The sequence below is a fragment of the Symsagittifera roscoffensis genome, chromosome 4, assembly GCF_963678635.1.
Source record: "Symsagittifera roscoffensis chromosome 4, txSymRosc1.1, whole genome shotgun sequence".
Lineage (NCBI taxonomy): Eukaryota > Metazoa > Xenacoelomorpha > Acoela > Convolutidae > Symsagittifera > Symsagittifera roscoffensis.
Genome location: NC_087065.1, coordinates 15,425,163 through 15,445,014, shown reverse-complemented (window position 1 = coordinate 15,445,014; position 19,852 = coordinate 15,425,163). Strand labels below are relative to the sequence as shown.

Genomic DNA, 19,852 nt, shown 5'->3' with positions numbered 1-19,852 from the left:
GTTTTGAGGGTTAACAATTTGGCAATTTTATACTAAGAGCGGCCCTCTTTTTTCGTTTTCGATCCAATTTTCGGTGAGTCTGACGAAGTATTAATGCTCCAGATAATTTTTGACATTTTGACTTGCATTTTTTGACTGAATTTTTTCTTGGGTCAAGAAAAAATTGATAAATTGGGCTCAAAACCGAAAATTTTTAAAGATTATATGCATGATGCTGAAACCGATACACGAGTTTTTATCGCGAACAAAAAGTTTTTCCGAATTGAAAACAAAATAACTGGTCATTAGATTTCAGTACACGACTCAAAGGTTAACGCTTAATATTCAATTTTGAATGTCCAAATATCATAGTTGATCAAAATTGTCTTCATAAAAAAATGGGCGATTTTCCAAATTAAGGGAAGCTAAAGGTATAATTATGTAATACGTTCTCGCAAACATCAATCTATTTAAAAGCTACTGTTTGAACTTTTGCCAATTTTACTTTTCGGTTACCTAATCCTTCGCCTTAATAGATGACGGAAAAAAGCTGTGCGTACTTAATTGAAGTATAACCTGTCATTTTTAAAACGCCCATGACCTGATGAAAAACGATCTTAGGTTTAAAATTTTTGTTATTTTGAACTCATACATTCATAGAAAGTTTGAAGAAAATTTTAACCTGATGCATACAAAAAGTTCTGTCAAAAATTTAAATTTGAACAGGAAAATTTGAAAATCATAGCTGATTTTAACCTGATGCATACAAAAAGTTCTGTCAAAAATTTAAATTTGAACAGGAAAATTTGAAAATCATAGCTAACCCAACTATTCTTTGCTCGATTCCACAAAACTAACCTGGCAACTTCAATTCAATGTGAATAAAAGGACAATACGGCACGGTTTGAAATGGATCAAATGAAGAGTTTTCAATTTTCATCAATCTCCAGTAAAAAGAAAGGTCTTTATTCTGCAAAGCTTACCTTTAGATGAGTGTGATGTGGTGGAGTTTGATCTGATTTAGCGATTATTAAAACTGTCAGTTTTGGTATATGTTTTGTTTGGATTGTGGATTGAAAATGGTCTGAATAATTAAGGCGAATTTCAGGCTGATGGTCCAAAAGAGATGACTGAGCTGAGCTCACTTTCACATTCTCAGATCGAAATCAATTCATCAGTTGGCTTTGTTGAGTTATAAACGAACTATAATTGGGGGAAAGATTTGAGGAAAGGAAGTTATTAGAATCAAATCGATTCCCAATTGATAACAAACAACACAAGCATCTACGGAATTGCGAGAGAGAGAGAGAGAGAGCGAGAGAGAAGGGAGCAAAAATAGGCGAAGCAAGGGGGATATACGGATATATTAAGGGGGAGAGTTTATATTGAAATGGAAAAATAAATGAGCCCGGGCGAAAAAGCGCCTTCTGTTAATAGATTTTGCCTTTCATTATTACTTCATTACGAATGCCTGCATTATTGTAAATTCATTTGTGCTACTAGCACCGGTGTATACTCAAATCTGTCCCCATGTAAATATGTATAGTCAATGGGTGCATTAGAGGGGTAGGGGTGGGTAATGGGGGTTGTGTTAGAGGGGGGGGGGTTAATTTGGGTGATTTGTAAATTGAATTTATTCGTTGCGCTGGAAGCAATTAAAAGATAAAACAAACGAAGGGAGAGGAAAATGGAAAACGGAGGGCAAAATAGAACAAGGAAAACAAATGGGCCGAAGGAATAGATGCAGTAGCACGCGCTTAGAATACTAAATGACCAGATAATGAAATGAGACGATGATAATAAAACCAACTAATACAACACAAAAATACTACTAAAGAATGAAAAATGAAGAAAAAACAAAAAAAAATAAAAAAACAACTACTTAGCTTGTAGCCATTTATTAACGAGCTTACAAATATTTCGTTTGGAGAATACATCAAAAAACTAACCATATAATAAGCATTACTAACTAAGCACTAACTAGTTTCTAATTTACTTGAGCTGAGCTCGAATATACAAGGGTCTAATCAATTTGTATACTTCTATGGAAAAATGATTTCTTCATTTGATTAGGAGAGGAAATACGAAAAAAGGACAGTACATTTGTATCGTAAATGGCAGATAGCATAATTCTTATCTTATTAAAGATGTCATTATTGAATTAAAAACTAGCAGGTAAAATAGTGGGAGGGCAGATCTTATCTACTTATAATAAAAGGCAACCTAATTAGGATATCAAGTTGGCCCCTATGATAAGTAGCAAGCTGAGCTATTGATTGAATTATACAAAGCTAATCAATATTTTACAAAAAAATCCATAAATCATGTGTGAGTAAAAAAAACAATCATCGCAGCATACAAATAAAATTACTGTTCCCATGAACCAAAGAAAGAAACGCTAAAAATTACTACTGAGCGCATTCAAAAAAAAATTTCGAGCTTGAGCTCGCTCGATGGCGACTCATTGGGTTTTTGAACCACTCCATTAGTAGTTTGGATTTTTTTGCAAATGGTTCAATTTTATACTAGAAAATATTACTTTGAGTTTTCATCATTTCGGAAGACAGTAAAACCGAACAGGGATACCGGCTGCTGAACAAGTACTGCAAAAAAAATTAACCAAAATAATTTTTTTAAATTTTTTATTTTCGCGGTGGGAATGGGAGGATTTGAACGAAAGCTCAGAACAATATTTTTCTGAAAAATGAGTGAAACATTTTTAAAAAAGGTTCAGAAAATTGCCGCCAAAATTTTTTTTTGATTTAACAAAAAATTTGAACAGAAACAATATATCATTACGAGGCCAAATTGTGCACTAAATAGGCGCACAATTTCGTGTCTGTATGTTCCTGGATTACATAGACAAACCTTTAAAGATGTTCCAAAAAGTAAGTGGATTCCACTTACTAAACTTCCGTCGATTCCGCGTACAAATACCTGTAACGTAAATTTTGTCGGCACATTTGCTGTGCCGAGGGTTGCGCAACAAGCGAATATGGCTAGTTGTCTTAGATTCCGCAACTCTTGATGGATTCCACAAAACGTAAGTGAAATCAGCATGTGTAAGCGGATTCCGCAAACTAAGTGAATTCAGATTTTTATTTATTACTTAAGTTGCATATGAACAATTCAAAACTAGAGCCAATTCGGAAATTAAAGGCAAGGACTTAAACATTGTCAGCGGAATCCACGAACAAATCTCAAAAACATTTTTTAAAAAAGTCGGTGGATGTCACCTTTTAGTATTTTGGAAACACAACACCGAATAAAAAATTCAATATTTGAAGTCATTGGGTTCAGAGAGTATGGAAACAAAACACACAGCATATCGCCAATTTAGGTCAGTATTTGGGGTTGCATAAATCCTGAATTTTGGTCAGCATTTGGGATTTCATCAATCCCAGATAATAATGGTATAGTAGATTCCGATTCTAGTGAATTGAGATCGAAGTTGACAGGAATTGAGACCAAACGTTCGGTATTTCAACTGGTAGTTGATCAATGTAGTAATTGAGATTGATTTTTCTGGTGACCATCTAGTAAATGCGGATTCCACTTGCTAAACTTCCGTCGATTCCGTTTGTGGATTCCAGTTACAGTCGCGGAGTCCGTAACAGCTCAATTTAATTACACAAATGTCTTATTATTTGTTAGTGGATTCCACAAACTGTTCTCGGTTCCTCAAACGCAGTTGCGGATTCCGCAAAATTGCCTGTTTTTGGAGCAATTTTGAGCGGTATAGTGTTTTAGGTATTCGTTTGAGGAATCCAAAACAAAGAAGAAGATCAAAAAAAAGTAGCAAAGTTGCGGATTCCGCAATAAATCTGGTTTTGACTTGTTGCGGAATCCGCTTACAATGCACAGAAGGCACAGTTTGGCCTCGTAATGACACAAAACTATCTTTAGTGGAATAAAACTTGAATTTCACGGCATAATTCGAATTTCAAAAAATTGGCGTTTATTAGCCTATAATAACACTTGATGGCATGCTTCGCTAGAAATTGGACTAAAACTGAAAACCTTCCAACCTCGACAACGGAATTTTTTTCGCCTCGACAACGGAATTTTTTGAAAATCAAAAAATTGTTCAAATCACGAGTGAAGGGGCTTTATTATTGTATATCACTCCAAGGAGTGTAAGTAAGATTTTTTTTGAATTTGACTTTGCGTGGAAAACAAAAAATTGAAAGACATTCGAAGTCCCTCCCTGTTTTCAATGGTCGGAACAATAAATAGTGTACGTTTTTATTGTCTTGAACGATTTTATTGAACGCAAAATCACTAAATCACAATTTAGAGAAAGTGGCCCGTTCCTGAAACAAATTTTCTCGTTTGAAGTAGGAGCGACAAAAACAAGATAATTGGTATATATCATGTATTGGTTGCAACAGCAGAAGGTATTCACCGTTTTGACACTATTTTGCGACATTACTTTTTGGAACATCTTCGTTGCCAAAAAACTAAATTTGTGGGGATCACTTCAAAAGTTTTTAAGAATTGCTAGAAAATGTAATTCTTGATCTACTGATTCAAAATTATGGCGAAACAGGATCTTCATAAAAAGTTAGAATATTTCAAAAAATCAATTTTGTAGACCTAAACACAAATGGTGGACATAATTTGCTTAGTTAAACTAAAATTTTCCAAAGATTATTAAATTTTTGATGCCTTGGAAAAATATCAAACCTAATTATATCAAAATAAATTTATTTTGATTTTCTTTGCTTTCGTTCGTTTTCTTTCTTTTTCATCACAACAACTTCACAAAAACAACAAACTTGAGAAAAGAGGAAAATTTGTAATAATCGCAAATTTTTTTTAATCTGCTCAGAATTTTACAGCTAAAGGCACAGCAACCTGCTAATCTTGATACGTGTTTTTTAATTGAAAAGAATTTGAAAATTATGTGGCGGTAGAAAATTTTTTGAAGCACAAAAAAGAGGGTTTATTAGCGATTTCTGTATTGAATCGTCACGTTTATTCTTAAAGGACAAAAAACTGGCTGTTATGCATTAGCACAAAATACTTGGTTTTTGTGATTAAAAATATTTTACAGAAGTCGAATGATTTTTCTTTAGTTTTATCATTTTCCTCTAAGCTTTCAGAATGTTGCTGGAAGTTAAGAGGAAAATATTTTGAGAAATTAAAAAAAAACATTAGTTTTTGGTAAAATTTCAACTTTTTTTGAAACACTGCTACTACAACTTTAAAACTATAGTAAGGAGGTCAGCTTGTCAGTTTTGGTGTCTACTAAAAAAACTGAAAGCCGAATTTTTTTAGACTAAAACTGATACAAATCTTGATTTTTTTTAATAATAATTAGGGCTGAAAAAATTTTAATATGATCTGACTTTGATAAGCTAAAATATCTTCTTAAATTATTCAAATCAGGGTAAAAAAACATAAAGATTCAATGGCTTATTCGGGAGTGTTTCGATTCGCGATTGGAACAAAAGCAAAAAGACTTCAACAGGTTTTTGCTAAATACATAGACATAATCCTTTCATGTTTACAGTGCTAGTGACACACTCCTCTATACTCCAACAAGACTGCTCGTATCAGTGCGAAATGTTGAATGTTCCGCTGCCTTTTAAGGTCTATGGAGCAGAAGTAACATGAACAAATAAAAAGTTTCTAAAAAATTAAAAAGAAAAAAACTTGAAAATTTGAAACTTTTCTGTGAAAGTCATCCATTCACAAGCCACATAAAGTACAAAGTGAGAGATTTCGCTCCTAGTAACAAAATGATTAAGGCAAATACGCTTTCTCCAACCAATTTCGAATGATTTTTAAGACGGATTAAATCTGCGCTTATGCGTTAAAAGCGCGAGATACATCGCGTGTTAATTGTCCCAAATTGGCCAAAATTATTATCTTTAAACCCCCATAACTTGACGAGAAAAAAACAGGTGAAAATCAAATATAAACTTTTATTCTATGTTTATATAAATATGCTTATATTTATATTCTATGGAGCAGTAAAAACATGAAAAGATTCAATTTAACAAAATTAAACGCATTTTTTTTAATATGAGATTTTTGTGAAATTCATCCCTCCACATGCCACATTAAGTACAAAATGATAAGTTTCGCTCCTAGTAACAAATCAATTAAGGCAAACATGCTTCGTTTGACCAATTCGGAACGACTTCCAAGACGGATTAAATCTCTGCTTACGCATTAATAGCGCGAAATATATCGCGAGTTAATTGTCACAAATTGGCCAAAATGACAATTTTTAAACCCAATAACTTAATGGAAAACGATCACAGGTAAAATATACTTCCATTTAACCTCAGCATAACAATAAGTTTTGAAGATTAATAAAAGTTTCGTCAAAAATGGCTAGTTAAAAACTCGAAATTCGTCTGAAGAAAAAAACCACCCCGAGCACAAACATTCCGTCACTTTCGTTACAAAAGGCGGAACAAAAACAATTCTTTCATCGAAGTTCCTAATAGTTATTTTACCTAGTTCGTTTTCCTTGTGGGATAAAAACTGAGATAAATTACGGGGCAGCCAGAAAGTTCTGTCTTTTGTCATAAAAAAGCAGACTCGTTTTAGTTAGTTTTGTTGGCAAGAAATATTAAAAATTCACATAATTTTAAGAATTTTAAAGAAATGCTTCAATGTTTTTTGCTGACATTTTTGCAATCAAGTTGAAAGCCAGTCTGCGTTTTTTTGAAAAAACTATATTTTAAAAAAATTCTTGTGATTTGTTTTAACTCTCATTTCAAAGATAAATTTTGGGATATTCAATCGCTGCTTCTCAAGTAATCAAGTTATATCGCTTTTCATTCCGAGAGATTGTTAAGTTTGTGCTACGTTTGCTTTTTTTTGTCATTCAATTTTTGTATCACCTAAAAAATTTTGATGCCAAGTTTAAAACTTATTTATGTTACCAGTATGTTTTTCGGATTGAAATTTTTCAATTTTCGAGCTCCAAAACGATTTATAATTCGCTTTTGGCGTTTTGGTCCATAAATTACACTAATAGACGCAAAAATATTTAACATTGCGTGAGAGGTCAAAATAAAAAATGATTTAAAAAAATTGCGTGTGAGATGGAGATAAATGATTATGTTTTTAAAACTGCGTGTGAGGTGAAAATATAGTTTAATTATTTTCAAAAGTTACCAAAAACTGCATCAGACCTATGAAAGTGCAGTTTGAACGTTCAAGATTTCAGCTTGATATTAAACATTTTGTAGACAAAGGTGAAGTGGAGCTTCGCACCACTTGCAATACAACACAATCAGCTAGCTGACAGAAAAATGGCCAAAAAGTTTAAACTTGTGTCTCAATTAGATATTGATTAAAATAATAAAAACTGACGATTGCTAGTGCCTTATTATTCTCAAATTTTGCTCAGTCTTAACTAAGCCGATAACAACTTTAGATGAGCTAGCAGACTGTAGATGAGCCGAATTATTATTTAAATGAAAACATTTTTGGTACTCCATAACATTTTGAAACTCACTTATTTAAGTCCCGTAAACGCACGCTCATATATAACTAATTTATATAACATCAAATAACCCAATATAAAGCAACTAAGCGAATACGTTATCAGCCGAAACTTTTCATCCCGATTAAGCAACAAAAGTTTTAAAAAAAAGTAATTCTAAATATGAGTTGGTAAATTTGCAATCAACATAAAAAACTAATTTCAACCGGGAAGTGTGTTTTAAATAAAAACACGCTCAACTTTTGCTCAAAAACATGCTCAGAAACAGAGCTGCTGGCCGAATGATTCGAAGTAAACTCAAATTTTTAATCTCAAAAATCTACTGTCCGTTCTGTTCTCATAACTCTTGCTAATCGCGAGCCAAAGTTTTCATGTATCTTTTCCATTATCGTGGCAAGCAAAAAACTGCATTTAAAAGGAAGATCCGTTTCAGTTATAAATGACTTTGGTTATTTGAGCTATAATTAACTGCTTCCTAGCACTCACCTCTACAAAACTCAAGAATACTAAAAAGAAAATAAGTATGATTCAAAAAAAGTTGAATTTTGTACGGACTAGTCTTCTTTAGTTTGATTTAAAATCCAGATTGAAATAAAGCCAGAAAAAGAATTTTTTTTCTGACTGGAGACGACGGCGAGACTAACTAACCCCACCCCCATCCCCATACCCATCCTTCAGTCCCCCGCCGCTATTCGAAAAAGGGGACAACTAAGGTAGCACTATGTACAAAACCCTCGTACGTTTATCTGTTGATTTAGTTCTTGATAGAGGTTGTTCTAGTTGGTGGGTTGCTTATAAATAGGGGTGGTTAGGTGGTGGTACTACGGGCGGAGGGGGGGGGGGTGTAATTGAAGAGATAAAGCGAAAATTTCGAGAACCAGAGCATTGAAATGTGAAACTCACCAGAAGAAAAAATTATTTTTCATCCGTCAAATTTATGTTATTTTTACGGTTGGGCTAATTAAGGTTTCAATTAACTTACCATAGTTGACATGGCCAATTTTCTCTCTTTTTCGGGGGATTTGAGAACCAGGAAAGGAAACTAAATTAGCCCCGTGTATTCATCTGTCAGAATAGAAACCATCCTCTAGGTATAAACGCATGCCGCAATTATCGTCATCGTAATAATGATAAGGATAATTACCCACGAAATGCAATCAGTGCGTGGGCAAAATGGCCTTTCATTTCCCCATTGTAGATTAGCAGAGGGGAATTAGAATTTTAAAGCGCAGCAACACACAACACAAAGCACAACCCGAACCCGAACCCGTTTGGAAATTAGGGTGCCCCTATATGTCTTGCTATACCCGTAACACTTATGGCCCAAATGTGTGGTATAAAACTAAGCCGTCATTAATTTGAACTGGCGGGTTATGTAACACGCTTTTGGCTGAATTAAAAGGGTTCATTAGAAAAAAAAGCTGATCAATAATTCATAGCACAAAACTTTGACCATAAATGGTTGAAAAACGGCAGAAATCTCGATTGCCTTATGATGAAGATTTCAAACAATCAATCAATCAGCCATCATAAACTTTTTTTAATTTAGGAATTTTTTCAACCTCGGCAAGTCGAGTTTTCGCCGGGAAAACACTTTAATTAAAAAATAAATTCAGTTAAATTGAATTACCTATAACTTTTCCCAGCATTTTATGCTTCAAATACGCAGAAAGTTTTGGTATATTGATACTAGGAATATACAATGAGGGCCATTAAAGGAATTCACACACATCAATTGGTGAAACAATGGGCTATGTAGTGAAATACTAAACAGACGTTCCTCAATTTCGACGAGGTTAATTGTCTTTCAGGTCATTAGGAATAACAGATCTCCAAGTCTGTCTAATATCTTTCAAGGCAATTAAAATTATGGGATGTAATTTATCTTTTTTTACATTCATGATATCCATATTCAACTTTTACTAAAAAAAATCCAGCTTTTCCGACTAAAACCAACTTCATCTCATTCAGTTTTCCTTAAAATAAGGGCAATCCTACTCTCTTAACATCAGTTTTGACTATAGTTAGAGTAAAAGGAGAACTTTTTTACGAATCAAAATTACCACGCTCTGAGCTCTGACCAATTCAACACCTAATAAGATAAAGTTTCGCGAAATCCATTTTTGGCCTGAACGCGTAAATCAAAATTTAAAAATTGAGTTAAGATTCCGATTGAAAAGTTCGAGAAAGAAGATTTGTATTGAAATCCTCTCAAACTCTATTACATTCATTTCAGGCGCGGATCTAGTCTTTTTCGATGGGGGGGGGGTTCAAAACTTTTTTGGTCTTTAAGTCTTTAACTATCCTCCGAGATATCTTCAGTAGTATTTTAAAACCTGTGCAATTTTCAGAAATATGAAAGTTCTGAACTTACCCCCATATGCAATGAAGTGTGCCATGAAATATATTTCTTATCTGGCAACAAACTATTGAAAATAATTCAGCTGAATCAAAACAATTTGGAATGATTTACTGCATACGATACGCGCTACTAGAAACCTAGCAAAAAAGCTCAATAATTATTGCAAATAATTATTGCAATCACTATAAAAGATTGCAGGTGTAAACATTGAGCTCAAGACATCAATATTTTTCAGAATTAATAAAAAACTGCCAAAAAAATTAAATAAAAATATAAGTTAGTCTAAAGAAAAAAAACCAACCATTGCAACATATTTACTCCGTCAATTTCTTCAAGTATGAACAATAAAATTGTTTTTTAATTGCTGATTTTTCCGCCTCTGCTATTTATTGCTTAAAGTCTTAAGAAACTTAAAAGACCAAAAAACTATAAAATTAGTTCTAAAACAAATTCTAAAAATTTATGGTCAACATTTCTCTCTCATTTCTGATGGTTAAGGGCTCGTACGATTTCTAGCTCTTTTTTAAAAAAAAGAAATTATATTACAAATAAAGTAACAAAAACTTTCCTCTTTTTTGTCAAATCAGGAACTCACTATAGCCTTTTCACTTTGTTACAGGTTTTTGACAAAAAAAAATTAAGCCAAAAAAATCTTCTCTTTCGTTCATTTTCACGCACATGTTTCGATGGGGGAGCAGTGGTGAAGTGGTTACGTCTCCGCCTCTCAATCGAAAGGTCGGATGTTCGAGGCCCACCATGATCCGTGCTCGTTGCTTGAGGGTGAGGCAACATTACCCAGCCCAGAAAAATAACCAAAAAAAATTGCATGTAGTTCTAAAGCAGGGACACAACAGCGGTTCACCGTGATGAGCTGTACAGCTCGTATGTTGGTCCTTTCCGTCGTAGATAAATGATCTTAAAGATCTGTGTACTTCAAAAGCATCAAAATAGCTCGTTTATTTATAAAAAACAATTCAATTTTCAAAAGCATCGAAGTAGTTCATGATTTAAAAAAATTCAATTTTTAAAAGCGTCGAAATTGCTCATGTTTAAAAAAAACAATCCATTTTTAATCGGAAATCTTCATCAGACTCCATCATGGATGAGTTCTCTGACTTTTTTTTTCATTTCAAATATCACGAGATTTGTACTCTCTGAGGCTTTTTCCTCTGAAACTATTTTCGTTTTTCTTATTACAGAACACTTTGAGTTCTAGAGAAAAAAATGCTTCTCTGCAATCATTTTTTGTGAAAAAAGGTTTTGTTGAATAGTCAATCTTGCTTATTTCGGAGGATCATCATCTGCGTGGATTAAATTTTTTCGTTGAGTGGTGTAACCATTGAAATATTCCGCCCTGAAAGCTTTCCTTATTGAGTGAAACAAGACAATGGATCCAAACAGTAGGTTGCTGGACGCATAATTGTTTGTTGTGCGCTTCATAATGTTTTGCTTTTGAAAATTTTAATTTTTTATTTGACCAAAACAACTTGACCAAGTTGAATCAACTCAGCTTTATTTGATATTTTAGTACGCGCTCATAATTATTCAAAATTGAAGCGGGCAAACTGATACAAACATTTTACTGAAGCAAATCTTGATCAATTTCTGGTTCTCATAAACTCGGAAAAAGACAACTCGCAACATAAAAAACATTTGGTGTAAGAAACAACACGCAATTCCATGAAAAGTCACAACTCGCACAAATGAGTTGACTATGCAAAGACAGAAAAATTTATTAGCAAATAGCACTAATTCACGCGCATTATACATCTCGAACCAATTTTGAGTGCAGCTTAGCAAGCGGTCGGTACATGCCAAGGCCGCGTTTTGAACAAAAAATTCAAACATTATGAGTTATCGCTTTCTTGTAACTAGGCGAACGTTTTTTTGTTTCCTGTTGTCTTTTATTGCAATTTGTTGCAGCACCTCATGAACTATGATATGTGTTGAAAAACCAGGGTTGAAACCAAGGGCGGATCTAGGATTTTCTCGAAAGGGGGCTGATTTTCATGAAAAATATCGAAAATTTGTCGACTCTGTTTTTCTGAAATCACTCAAATATTCACTCAAAAACAATTTCAGAAAAAAGGCCAAAAGACTTTTATAAGCAATTTTTGGAAGATTTTGGCATTTAAAAAAAAACTTTTTTTTTCGCCGCGCGCTCCCTCCTTCGAAATTATCATGTTGGAACCTTTAGAAAATTGTGTCAGCCAAAGATGGATTTCTCAAAATCTAAGAAAGGGAGGACCTTTTGGTCGGTAGGGGGTCTAATTCCAGAAGGGGATGTCCGTCTGATCTCCCGCACCCTCCTAAACCTGCTTCTTGTTGAAAGTCTTGCGGGAAAAGGTCTTGTTTTTTTATTATTTTTCTAAGTAATTTATGGATTAAAAGTAGCTTTTTTATTCAATTGCTAAATATTTTTGAACTAAGTGATTCGAATTAACCATTTTGTACAAATTTCTCAATCATTTCCCGTTTTTCAATCTGAAACAATTTTGTTCCGACTTTCGAAGAAAACGGAATATTTATGCTCGGTGTGGCCGTTTTTCATTCAGTCAATTTTCACCAATCGAATAAATAGTTTTTAACCAAACTTTTTTTTATACCCCATTGAAGATATCGATTTCATGAGTTCAAATTTAAAAGTATATCTTACATTCGTTTCTTTGTAAGGTTCTGGTGGTTTGAAAATTGCCAAATTGGTCAAGCTTTAGACTGAAATATGCGCGTTTTGAAGAATTTATTCTTAATGCTGAGTGCGTAATGCTAATTATTTATGCATAGCGAGTTATCCCGCACAACAAAATTGTTCCAAATTGAATTTAGGCTAACTTATCGGTCGTATTTATTTGATAGGACTAAAATTTTTACACTTTGATTTTGATTTTGTCCAAAGCTTATAGTTTTTTCAAATTTTTCCTTTCCCGAAAAGAATTCGATATGAATCAAGGGGCAGTCGAAACATACGAGCAGTCTTGTTATTTTTAAAATGTAATTTTACGAAGTGCTTACTTCTTTGAAACTGGAAAAGAGTCAGTTTTCCTTACATTTTGAGCATCAAAGTATTGAACAAGCAGTTTCTGTATATTCAATTTATAGACACGCTTCCATTCAGCAAATTTTCCTTTGGAAACCATTCTCAATAAGCAAAAAATCTAAACATAACTTCTTCAGCTTCTTTGAAACTCGCAACAAATACGCTGAAGTGTAACTAAAAATTTTTCACATATGGTTGCTCAAGTAACTTCTAAACTTAGTGAAACTTAACAGCTTTGAGTCGTCAAAAACACTGATTGATAAAACAATTTTAAAATTTGTTATTTAAAAAAAAACTTGCTGAAAATTAAACTACTATAGTGACCTAATTCTCAAGCTAACAAAAATTTACGACTGATTCGAAGAAAAAGCCAGTACCCAATTTCTGAAACCACATTTGAAAAAATGATCATCTTTGGAAGTTTGTCAAAACATCAACCAAAAAGGAACCATACACAAAGAAAACAAGACTGTTCGTGTAAGGGCAAATTCCTGAGTGTTCTGAATGCCCAGTATTGTTTCTAGTAGTTAGACAAAAATATAAATAATATTAACAATTTTAAATATTAACAATTCCGATTTTTGCTTTGAAAAAATTCGCTCCACACCAAAAAGCAGTAATTAACGTCTCAGAATGTATTAATGTTTTCCAATAGTTTATCATTTAGGAATGATAAAAAAAAATTTAAAAAAAATATTCGTTTTATTTTATTACATTTTAGTTATTACTGCTCCATAGACCTTAAAAGGCAGTTGGAACATTCAGGGCTTCGTCTTGATACGAGCAGACTTATTATCGTTTCAAATGCCAAGGTTTATTGTTTCAAGTGCCAATTATTGAGGATTTTTTTTTCGAATTGAAGTGGATTTCAAAAAAAATTAAATCTTACTCGATCTTTTTTCGAGTCAAGCAAACTGATATTCCAAGCTAAATTTTTTCTACCCAGTGAATTTTTAAAAAACAAGTCAAAATGACATTTTTACGATCATTTTGGAAGGTTGACTAAAAAAATCTGTTTAAGCACAGAATTGTTTAGTTTATTCAGGATATGTGTAAATATGCGTAAAAAGGTATACGAGCAGTCTTGCGTAAATTCATGTTTACCAGGTTTAGCTGAAAGAAACCTTCAACAAAATTGGAATGTTATACCAGATTAATTAATCCAACGAAAAGACAGAAAGTGATCACGGAAGAGACTGAAGAGTTTTCCTTGATCACGTAGCAGTTATTTCACTTTCTTTCATTATACTTCAAGGCATGACATTTGAATGAAGGAACGAACAAACGGCCCCAACAAGTAATTCATTTTCCTTTTTATATCTCGAGCTAAGTGGTGTTTGGAACGTGGGTTTGGTTATTAATAGAGGCAGTTAGTTAACACGCCATTGCTAGTTAGTTAGCAGTATTATTACCTGCACAATAGCGCAACTACCTTCTCTTTAATGCCAAGTACAAAAGTAAAGTGAAGTGAGATTAAGCCCGCACTTGAAAATGTTGAAACCACAGAGAAGGGTTATTTTTTATCATTACCAAGGTGGTAGTCAATTCTTTAAAACTGGTTGCGCGGTGAAGTTGGTAATGGAATGGTTTTGAGATTATATACCGAGTATATAGGTAGACAGTTGGTGTTAGTAAAAACAAGGATTGCAATCAAATTAGCGAGTGCCATTATAGCCTTTTGTTTGTCAAAATAATCCCCCCGATTAACAAGTCAAATCAGTTGCCATGGCAACTAAGCAACCCTCATTTTTAAGTGTATTACTAATATATACCAGTTCTGCTATGATAGTGTGTGTTCAATGAGCAGACAACTTTTGTTTCATCCTCGTTAAAAGACCGACAACCAAACAATCTCCCCCACCTCGCCACTTAAGTGACTACCGTCGAATATCTTCACAGCTATCCATCCAGTAGCGTGCCGAGGGGGGACGCCCTTCCCTCAATTCTGGTTGCCAAATTGTTCCAAAAGGTCCCCCCTTTAGTATAATTTTACGATATCCATGTTTGGCTGACCAACCTTAAAATTTTTCTAAATGCGCCTTTGCGTCCAATATAACTTATTTTGAAGGGGAAGCGCGCGCCGAAAAAAGGCAATTTTTGGTCAAAATTATTTAAAACGTGCCCGAAATTGTCTAAAAAGTGCCGTTGTTAGCCTGGTTTTTGAAAAATTTGCCAGCGGCGCAGAAAGTTTTTGAAAAAATAGGTTCCTTGAAACACTTTCGGAGACCTCGCAAAATCAAATTGATCGACCTAAAAAAAAGTTTCTGATTTCTGCGCACCAAAAGGCATATTTGATATTGATTTTTTGATTTCATAGCTTTGGTCACTTTGGTTTTTTAATCGTTGAAACATTGAATCAAACTTTGAAAATTTTATGAATGTAAAATGGCATCAAATGGTTTAGCAAATTTTGTGATAGTTTTTGGTTTTACGAAAATTGTTCAAATATCCTCTCAGAAAAATGTCTGTATATTGAGCTGTCTGCTTATTGTCCTTTGCACACAATTACCATGCCACCAAGGTACCCAATAAATGTACTCATTATAGTATAAGAGATACCAATTAGAATTGGGCGCTATATTCCTTCTTCTATTACTTTTGCTCATTTAGTCGCCAATTTGGTGTAGAGAAACACAGAAAAATTTAGGAAGTGAATTAATAATAAACAATATTGCACGCCGAAATTTGAATGTTTTTCTCGAGTTGGAATACCCAAAAATGACTAGCTATTGTAAGCATTCCACGCCAATTTGTGATAATCATTACAGACTGAGTTGGTACGAATGACTTAAAAAATCATTAAAAGCGCAGACTAATTTGAGTATTTTCAGAAGGTGGGTATTATTGATTGCTAGTTGGCTGAACTAAATATTGTTCTTTCAGCTATCGAAAAAAAAGAACTCATTTATCATAAAAATAATAACAGCAATCGCAAAAAAAGTTTGTTCAATTACGATTAGTTAAAAAAATTGTTTCAAATAAAATCAGTTAAGAATTGCCAAAACTAGTTTTTTTTAAATTCAAAATTCAAAATCTGTTGTTGTACCAACTTTCGATACGAAAGTAACGGAATATTTGTGCTCGGGGTGGGTTTTTTTTTCTTCAGACAAATTTCGACTTTTTAACTAGCCATTTTTGACGGAATTTTTTTATATCATTCAAAAGGTATGCTTGTCCTGAGCCTAAATTTGAAAAGATATTTTTCCTGTGATCATTTTTCATAAAGTTATGAGGGTTTAAAGATTGCCATTTTGGCCATTTTGACCAATTTGGGACAATTAACGCGCAATATAATTCGCGCTATTAACGCGTAAGCGAGGTTTAATCCGTCTTATAAATAGTTCCAAATTGAATGAACGAAGCCTATTTGCCATAATTGATTTGTTACCAGGTACGAAATCTATCTTTTTGTACTTTATTTGGCTGTGGGGGGATGATTTTCATAAAAAATTTCAAATTTTAGAAAAAAAATCTTCATTTCATTTTATTTCATTTAATTTTTTTATGTATTACTGCTGCTCAATAAACCTTAAAAGGCAGTCGGAACATTCAGGGCTTTGCCCTGATACAAGCAGTCTTGTCTGAATTTATGTATGTCTGTTCTTATGTAATGTCAGGTTTTTTTGCCCTTAAACCAGTAAGAGATGCCATTTTTTTTACCACGCGCTCTATTCGTTTTGCTAATGTATGCAAATTAGGGCAAGCAAACGCAATTACCTAATTTCCGAATTGTTTCACGTTGTTTCATCAGCGGGGAAGGTATTCGATATTAACAGGGCCCGCAGGGAATGGATAATGAAAAATAAATGGGCTAATTGGTAGCGATTATGATTAAAATGGCACAAGGGCTCTGTTTTGGGCATTCGTAATTGGCATAATTGGTTAGTTTTTAATAAATTAATTAATGCCCTCTAACCGAAAGCAATCAATTGAAAAAGTCGACTAATTGGCTGATTATTAAACAGGCACTAATTGCATTTTTTCGTACAAAATTTTTGAATTCTACTGGACATAACTCATGCAGGGCCCACATCCGAGTTTTAACAAAAGAGAATGAAATATTAACCATGATTGTTATAGCACATTCACTTTCGTACTCAACGAAAAGGCTCAAACAGTTTTCAAGATTTATTTGCCAAGGTAGCTGATAACCATTTCAGGCAAGATGGGGTAACTGAATCTGCATATCCGTCTGCTTCGAGTTGCTCAAAATTAAGAAAAGAGATTATTTGCTGTGTATCAGTCACTTTTTTGAAAAAATGATCAATTTTACAAAAACAAATCAAATGTTTTTGAAGAATGTTCGTTTTAAAAAATTCTCTCGCGTCAAAAACAAAGAAAAATATATGATGTAAATTGCTTTTAGTGTCATACCACATGGACCTACTAGCTAGCAAACAGTCATTCTGTAATGAGTGTTTAGCGCGATTAATTCGCACTTTAATAGAAAATTATAAAATCTGCAGTAATACAACTTCGATAAAATCAGCAGTATAAAACTAGAAAAATTAGTGATTGATAAAGTAGAAGTTCAAAATATATTAATAGAAATTTAAAAAAATATCGATGACACTTTCAAAAACAGCAGTGATTGAAAAAAATAATAAAACATTTAAGAAAAAACATAACCTAGAAAAAACAGATAGCTTAATAGATATTTAAAATATTGTCAAAAATGTTTCTGAAAAAAAAACAGCTTCAAAAATAAATATATAAATCTGCAGATATCTATGTTTTTTCCGGGTTATTTTTACTAAACCCAAATTGTGATATCTGTTATTTTTGAAATTATCCAGCTTAATTTTTTGTAAATATCTTTCTATTCAATCAAAACATCTAGATTTGCTAAGATAAAGAAGTTATTTCAGAGTCTAAGTTTGTCAGAGAAGCAGAACGATGATTCGCTAGGCGTAGAGACAATTCAGCTACAGACAAGACAGTTCAGCCAGTTTCAAACACAGAAAAAAAAACCCAGCCAAAACAATCCGACAACTCAGCCAGAGACAATTCGGCAAAATTAGAAAAAAGAGACTAGATCAAAAAAAATTCAAATTTGATTAGAGCCAGAAGTCTTTCAACATTTTAACAAGGAAATGTGAAATGTCAAAAAAAAACTTTAGAGATCAAAACGACTTGCGATGCATAAAATTATCAGGATACGTTTTCATTAAAATAACAAAATTTTAAATACTTCTATATATGGTCTCGGTTGTAAATAGTTGCGTTTTACATGCGTTTCTCATCGGCGGTTGAACAATTGGAGTTAAACCTTTTGATAAAGTTGCCAATCATCAATCTCTCTACATTAAATTTGGCAATGTTTGCTCATCTTTGAAACGTAATTTGAGTTTAGAGGTATGGGTGTTTTGTAGACACAAAATTGTCCAAGCTGCCATTCCATGAAGTCAAGTCAAAACTCGTATGAGGTATGAGGTTCTCCAAAAAAGCAACTTAAATTGGGCCTTGATCTGTTGAGCACGTTACAAGTGTTTTTGGCCCCCTCTCGAACTAAGTTAGCAAACTTTTTAATTTGAATTTTTGGGGTGCTCCGAAAATAAGCGCTCTTGGTTTTTCAGGTGAAGTCTTGGTGCTCTTCAATTTCCGACCGTGCTTAGCCATTTAAAAATTGTTCTTGAAAAGGCAACTGTAACTTTTAAGACAAAATTGCTTTTTGTCAGGTTCAGTTTATACAAATTCCATTTTCTTAAAAAGTGAAGGAATGTGTGAAGGATTCAGATACAACTAAAAAATCTAAACTTAGATACTAATGAAGATTGACCGAAGTTAATTGTGTTTTTGTAGCAGCCACTGCAAAAGTAGGTCTTGAAATCGATACCTTTTTCTGGTTGGACATTATTTCAATCGATATAATTTCATTTTCTACAAAATTTTATGTTTCAGTTTAGCTTCAACTGACTACTCAAAATCAAAATACTAGATAGGTGGCTGCAACATCCCGCGTCTTAAGCATTTTAAGACTCTCAGCGTAATTTTTTGGCCAGCACGTGGTAGTGGTGATCAAAGTTCTACCTGATATCTTTTTTGACTGCAGGTAAAAGTCAAAAAACTGATTTTTTAGCCAACTTTTTTTATTCAGAACAAAAAAAGTTGTCTAAAACTACATAATGATAATGTACTGTTAGTTCTGTAAAAATACTTATTTCATGTTTATTTGAGAGCAATGAGTAAAATGCCGTTTTTCTAAAACTTTGAGGTTTTACCAACGATTCGAAAAGTTTTTGCGCATACTTTTGGAATCGTTAAAATTATCTGAAAAGGCTTTGGTCGATATGTCTGACTCATGTTGATTGAAATGTGTCGTTTCGAAACTGGCTGAATTTTCTGTGATTGAATAATTTATGAAATACATCAGATGGTAAAAAGCAAACCATAAAAAATGATATGTGGAAAGTCAAATATTTTCTTGTTTTTCAAACACGAATCAATCATACAACCCTGAAAGCTAGTGTTTCATACGATTTCAAGCTTTTGGTCTTTTAACGCAGCAGTCTTCATTTTTTCTTTTAATAAAAAAGGACTTCAGGTTTTTGTATCTGTTATGATACGGCACAACTTACCGAAGTTTGTGAACAGCAATCCTAAATACTTGCCAGAAAACAATATTTAAAAACCAAGAAAAAACATTGCTTAATTCGTTGGACCTTTTAGTAACCCTCCTCAAAATTTCTTAATCAAACGCCTCAAGATTGTTCTTTCTCTCTGCAATAAGCAAACAAATACGCATTTGAATGAAAGAAATTCCAAAAACATCAGAAGTTGATAGCAAACCGAAAAAAAAACAAATGAAAATTTTCATATGATTTACGGGCACTCGCGAGGAAAGAAAGATAAAAACTGCCAAATTAGAATTAACGAAAGTTAAAATTTTTTTTGAATCATACTAGAATTGAAAAAACGATTCAGAGTAACTTTTCAGTCATTTTGTCTCACAAATGGAAATTTAGGGACCAATTTTTCTCAAAGCCTGGTGTTCTTCAAAAACTTT

General features: G+C 33.2%; 1 protein-coding gene across 4 annotated transcripts in view; it reads right to left on the bottom strand.

Moving 5' to 3' along the window:
- LOC134845240 (zinc finger homeobox protein 3-like) overlaps nt 1–19,852 on the bottom strand; it is an 89,475-nt gene that overhangs the window by 26,941 nt on the left and 42,682 nt on the right. Inside the window, exon 1 of one of the 4 annotated variants that reach the window (XM_063862158.1) lies at nt 963–1,500. The exons of the other annotated variants lie outside the window; for them this stretch is intronic. The gene's annotated coding sequence lies outside the window, so the exon portion shown is untranslated. Of the gene's footprint in view, nt 1–962; nt 1,501–19,852 lie in introns of those variants that run through there. 4 annotated transcript variants of the gene reach the window in all.